We start from the raw sequence: 7,119 nt of genomic DNA on the forward strand, positions 1-7,119 counted from the left end.
GTTGTACTTGATGTTTCATGAATACTTTAATACAGGATTCTTTTCAGCACTGACACATTTCACTTTGTTTATTTCTATTTCCAATAAAAGATAATGAAAAGTAAGGAAATGTGCTATTAAAGTTGCATCCTTGTGCTACTACTTGACTCAATCTTTACATCTAGATGCTCACGTGGCATGCCCATTTCCTATGGTGCTACATCATCATGCTGAGGCAATCGGGACTTAGGATATCTAAAGGATGGGTTCCTCATCATGGGGTGATTAAATAATGGGGAGAGGGAGCCAAAGCCTCTAGGAGGAGGAAAATGCCCACAAAATAGGAGATTCTTGCATACTTGGAGATGTTTAAGCGTCTATCTGTTACTTGGAAAGCCACTTTCCACCCCGGAACTACCTGTGCACTTAATATACATGCAGTGTGGGTGTCCCACTCTTCTACTGTTCCAGATAAAGGTGGATGAGACCTTTTAACAGCTTGCAATTTTTTGTAATTTTCATCATTCACAGTAACATGGACTTCACTAGACTGTTGATTATCAAACTGTCTACACATTTGAATACCCTGGAGAGCTTTTTTAAAAAGTATCTATGCCTGTGCCCCAGAAATCCTGATTTCGTTAGTCTGGTGTGGGCCTTTGGCATCTGTATTTTTTAGGAACTTCTCAGGTGATCCTAATGTTCATCCAACATTGAGAACTGCTGGATTAGACTCTGTCTCTGTCTCTGATCTACTGAACCAGAAGTTCTTGGAAGAAATCCCTGGCAGTATGTGTTTCCCAAGCATGCTCTCAGTGCTCTGATTTCAGCAAAAAATTTCCAAATTCAATATTTATTAGGTTTTCTCTATAACCCTGTGCAGTGGACTATGAAGATGCTTTCTCCCTTATGCATGATGAATCAGTGGCTCACAGAGTTTAGATGATTCACCCAAGTTCGTCTGGCCAGAACTGACAGCCTGGGCCGGGACTTCTGACTCAGAACCCTGCATCCTGCTCCTGCTGAATGCATAGAATGTCAACTACGTAGGTGTGGTTTGGGTCTCACTGTTGACTAGGTTTTTAACAAGTCTTCATGCTTTCATGATATTTCCCAGTCTTCTTTGCTGATAGATGGCAGAGATTTCTTTTGTTCTAATTAAAAGTGTCTCAAATTGTGCATCCCCTTAACATTTCCTAGTCCCCTTCCACACTTTATTTTTCTTCTCTGCATTATCTAGCATACCATATATTTTACCATTGTTTATTTGGCTTCTGAGTCTGTAAATGACTTTACTGTCCCCCATGGCTTCCTCACATTGCTAGAGGAGTAGCTTGGGCTTCTCTTTCTACGATAGAGGCCCTGGAAACCTCCATTGGGAAGAGCCCACTCAGTGCTACACAAGCCCCAACCCCAGCAAGCTGGGGCCCTGGAGCAGCAGCCACTGGCCCGTGCTCTTATTGTATGCAGAATATTGTGAGATTGGCAGGCAGCAAGACCTATAGGAAAGTCCCTACCCTGTTTGTTTGTCTGATTTACTGTGTCTCTAGCACTAGGTATTTTTAATGTGTTATTTGCTGCTTTATTCCCGAAATCTAGAGGCAGTCCTTAGGATACAGCTTTTGAATGAATAAGTGGTTGAGACAATGGAAGCTCCTTCAACTCTAGTTAACAGGCTATGTCTAGGCCTCTTGGTTCTTCCTAATAACAGTCCTGTGGTATATCCTAAACTAATGGTCAAACTGGCCCAGTTTCTGGCCTTGTTTTTCCTTTATTATGATTTGTTAAACATACTTCTCATGTGCTGTTGAGCTAACTTATCAGTTTTACAATTAACACAGAAACAAATGGAGCTGTCTTTTGTTGTTTTTGCCAGTAAAAGAGTACCAGTGAGACTACACCAAAAAAGGAAAATTGTGAAACTTTAAGTCCTTTCTCAACACATATATATGCCATTCATTCTTCTCCCATTATTTATTGAGTTCTGGAGATCAACGACTTCCTGAAGGACAGCCAGGACAGGAACTCCATTCATCAGAGCTTTGAAACAGCATGAGGAGAATGGATGTGCCTTTGGCCCGGAAGAAATGAAGCATTTCCAAATATTTCATTCCATTTTATGAAGAGACAGAGCCAGTTTCAGGAAAGTGGTTTATTTTCTCTAGAGGTTATACTGAAATGTTTTCTGGCATTTCACTTAATAATGAAAATGGCAAAATAAATATGCATTAGTCTATTTTATTTGAGGCAGGATCAATGACTCCTCTGACATGCTGGGCACACCATCAGCTTACCAGCAGAGACGGTAAATGACTAAATAGGAATAGATGCAGATCAGCACACCCATCAATACATATCATCTGGGTTCTAGGAAGAGAATTTCCAATCCCTTTAATTCTACTGTGTACCATTATTGGCGGACTTTGCCAAACTAAAAAATATAAAACACAAAACATCCACACTGAACCTTGAACACATCCTTATATAATAGTTTTTATTCCACCAGCAATAAAACATCCTCAGAGGACCTAGAAGCCCACATTCCTGAGGAGAGTGCTTGACACTGATTGATATATTTTCCAAGCTACCTGGTTCAGTATTCTGACCACAAATATAGCTAAAAAATCTCGCCAGTCCTTCTGAGTCATCCCTCATGACTATTCCCATCTGCACTCTGCACTTCATTTGCCTGATACTGCTTCCCTTGACCTTCCTAATTCACTCATTTGGGTTGATGTGATGCTCTGTAAATGCTCCTTCCACTTGTCCCATGGACCCTGGATGGTGCCACTGTACCTTTTGAGGGTGAGGGAGTCTCCTGTGTGTCTTTCTACCCTTAAGACTTACAAGAGTCTGCACATAGCAGGAACACAATGACTGCAGTTAGAGGGCCTGTGGCTGCTATTCCAGGATAGCCCAGCTTGCTGAGATTGACATCATACAGTGCTGAGTGGGCTCCCAGGGGAGGTCCCCAGGCCTCTAACTCAGAGAGAGAAGCCCAAGCCACTCCTCAGTACTGTATGACAGCCACTGGGGGCAGTAAAAGAATTTTGCAGAATGAGGAGCTGGGCAAGGCAGTAAATAAGAAAGGTATGTTTATGCAGGGCCTAAGGAGATGGCAGGTTGGGCCCCTGTTCTTCCTGGCTGTTTTGGCTTTACCTTGATAGTCAGAGAGCATAATTCTGGAGAAATGAGTTGGGTTCCCATTTCTGTGTTATACCACCTTTCCACCATCCTTCCACCTTTCTGTATGTTTTCCTTTCCGCTTTCCTTACTCTTCTTTCCGCGCCCACTCTTCCCCTTTTCGTTTTCTGCCTTCACTATTCATGCAGAGTTTTCCATAAGGCTTTTCATGCAATGCTACACAGATTCAAAAGTGAGCAAGACTTGATCTCTGCCTTCCAGAAATGTAAAACCTCCTTGGGGAGATGCAACCTGAACACAGGCAGGAACTCGAGGCCACAGTCAGATGGATAGAGCGTTTAATCTTTATGAAGATGTGAATAATGTCAGGGGAACTGTAGTGGATGATGAAGTATCCAGCAATTAGTAATAGAGGGAAGCTATCACCACTCCTAAGTCCAAAGAGAAAAAAGAGGGGACTGGAACCCAGAGAAAGCCAAGCTGCCCAGCAGGAGCTGTGGCCTCATGTACTCCACACAAATGCCATCTTGCCCCTCACCTCACTGTGCCTCATTATTCGCTCCCCTCCATCCTCTTCCTATAGCCCTACTTCAGCCTTTATCCTCTAGTGTCTGCAATTCTCTCCACCAGAAAAGTCCATCTCTATCTACCTGATACATGGATATACAACCTGGACTTTGACCCTCTCTTGTATCTTAGAAGCCAGCATCTCAGGCTTTGGTCAAGTGATGATGGACAATATTTTTTCTAACTGGGAAGGCGCCAAGGTGAGCCCTGATATCACGAAGAGGGTGGAGAGTGGGAGGAAATGAACACTGTCAATTCCAGCTCTGTCTTTCCACTAGTAACAGTTGTGTCCAGTTTTCTCACACTTCACCACAGTGAGTGTTAATTTCCCTCCCAAGAAAAACCCGGAATAGCCTCATGTGGAGGAGTATACTATTGAGTATATTATTGAGAAATAATAATCCCAGCATCTTTGTTCTCTCTGATCCTACTTATATCTGAAACCACCATATCAACTGAATATGGGTTTGTCTGAACTCTCGGGGATATAGCACCAGCCCCAGATTGTTAATTTCTAACCCCCAAACATCCCTCCTGCTGGTTGGAGGTAAGAGAGAGATCCCATCCAATCTGCCACAAACAGATGAAGGAGAAGAGACATAGAATAGGGAAGGGAAAGGAATTTTTCCTCCTAACTGAAACTTCATATTCTGTTCCATAGTACAGTGACTAAAGTAAATAATATGTATTGTCATTTCAAAATAGCTAAAAGAGAGGCTTTTAAATGTTCTCATGACAAAGATATGATAAATATTTGAGGTAATAGATATGCTAATTAGCCTGATTTGCTCTTCTACAATGTATACAGGCATTGAAACATTATATTGTACCCCATAAATATATATAATTATTAGTCAATTAAGAATAAAAGATTTTTAATAAAAAAAACTTTATGCTTAATATTTTAAGTGTTATTTTAAGAGAACTTGTATACTAGAATCCCTTCACGAATTTCTTTCCACTTCTGATCCTTAAAGAAATATTTATTTGTGTTATGGGTTGAATCATGTATCACATCCCCTCCCCAAAAATTCATATGTTGAAGTTTTAACCCTCACAACGTGACCTTGCTTGTAAATAAGGTTAGTACAGATGTAATTAGTTAAGACGAGTCATCCCAGAATTGGGCAGACCCTAATTCAACATGACTAGTGTCCTCATAAAAAAGGGAAATTTGGACACAGACACACACAGGGATAACACCGTGTGAGGGAGAACGAAGAGATGGCTCTGATGCTTCTATAAGCCAAAGAACACCAAAGATTGCCAACAAACCTCTGGAAGCTAGAGGTGAGATCTGAGATAGGCTCCCACTTTACAGCTGTCAGAAGGAACCAATCCTGCCAACTCCTTGGTCTTGGATTTCTCTCCTGTAGAACTGGGAGACACTACATTTCTGAGGTTTAAGTCACCAGGTTGGTGGTACTTTGTTATGGTGGCTATGGAAAACTAATACAATTGTAAATCTGATGCTTTACATACAACTCCAAGCATCTGGGCTATAGGACTGTGGCTGAGCCTGATACAGGAGTGGCTTACCCCTGTAATCCCAGCACTTTGGGAGGTGGAGGTGGGAGGATTGCTTGAGCCCAAGAGCTCCAGATCAGCCTGTGCAACACAGTGAAACCCTGTCTCTACAAAAAAAAAATGCAAAAATTAGCCAGGCGTGGTGGCACACCCCTGTGGTGCCAGCTACTTGGGAGGCTGAGGTGGGAGGATTGATTGAGCCTGGGGGCAGAGGCTGCAGTGCACTGAGATTGCGCCACTGCACTCCAGCCTGGGTGACAGAGTGAGATCTTGTTTCAAAAAAGAAAGAAAGAAAAAAATTAAAGAACAAAGGGCAAGGGAAGCCCAGAGCAGAAACAGTAACTTTAAAATGGGAGGCAAATTAACAGCAATATATCAAAAAAGATAAGACAAGTCAGGTTTTAAGGGACCCTAGATGCTTCTTGAATTCATGTCAAACGCGACTTCTATCTTCCAAGAAATTCATCTGTAAAATGGTTCATGTCAACTACATTTGGATGTGAGCAGCATGGGAACAATAAAAAGCACACAAATCAACATTGCACTGTTTCCTAAACATGCTATGTTGTAAATTTTAATGACATTTAATTACATTGCTATATTTAATTACCTTGAGTTTTGACCAATGCAGAATTTCATCAAAACGTCTTTGAGTAATTTCATGGGAAGTACATTAAACAGAAACTATTTGGCTGATTCTGAAGGAACCATTCTCCAAGCCTGTTTGCCCAACTCAACTCATCAGAATGGGGCTATTGCCCAGAGCACAGTGTGGGGCTGGATGAAATCAGTGATGGTATTGGCAGCTGATCAGTCAGACTTATACAGAATATTTCAAATAACTGCTTATATATTACTTTATAAGCTTCTGCAGTTTGGGCTTTAATAGACTCTTAATATTTTAAACACGTTTAAAGTCCACATGCTTTTAGTTTTTACAGAGGCTGAAAATGAATCCAAGACTTTTTTGTCCTGCTATTGCAATGAGAAGATGGGAGACTTGTCTTCAGTTCATCACTGGGCAGCAGGCCCTGTGACCCATCTTCCTGGGCCCTCACTGCATAGGCACTGCATGACCCAGAAGTTTGCCACATCTGGTCATTTGACTCTGGAATGCTCTAAGGACTCCACTGACATTACTACCTTTTGAACACAGACCCCAGAGACCAAGTCCCTGCTTCTCCTTTGAAGATGCAAAAATTTAACATAATAAAGGAGCTGGTCAAGGTCACAGGTGCCCCTGTGGAACTCAAATTGCAGGCTCTTTTCTAGTAGCAGACAGACAATGCTGACACTTTAAACATACCACTAATTAAATGTCCAGATGTAAAAAATATTGTCTGGGGTCTATCTAAACAATCGTGTGTATTTTAGTAAGTCTTTAACTAAACATCTTATTTACAGGAAGAGATAGGAGGGAAAAAGTGTGGTCAATATGCTTGCTTTCAGTTATTAGAAATGTAATAACCAGAAGTCATTTTATCTATTATGTAACAATAGGGTTAATGATGTCTTGGTTTATGTTTCTTTTTTTTTACTTTTGATGTTTACATTTTATTTTATTTATTTTTAAGGAAAATGATATTTTAAATTTAATTTTGTTATTAACTTTTTTTGTGTGTTTTGTCTAATATTTTTTCTTTTTTTTATACTTTAAGTTCCAGGGTATATGTGCACAATGTGCAGGTTTGTTACATATGTATACATGTGCCACGTTGGTGTGCTGTACCCATTAACTCGTCATTTAGATTAGGTATACCTCCTAATGCTATCCCTCCCTCCTACCCCCTCCCCACAATATGACCCGGTGTGTGATGTTCCCCTTCCTGTGTCCAAGTGATCTCATTGTTCAATTCCCACCTATGAGTGAGAACATGCAGTGTTTGGTTTTCTGTTCTTGTG

Source organism: Mandrillus leucophaeus, unplaced genomic scaffold, assembly GCF_000951045.1.
Source record: "Mandrillus leucophaeus isolate KB7577 unplaced genomic scaffold, Mleu.le_1.0 Scaffold888, whole genome shotgun sequence".
Taxonomy (NCBI): Eukaryota; Metazoa; Chordata; class Mammalia; order Primates; family Cercopithecidae; genus Mandrillus; species Mandrillus leucophaeus.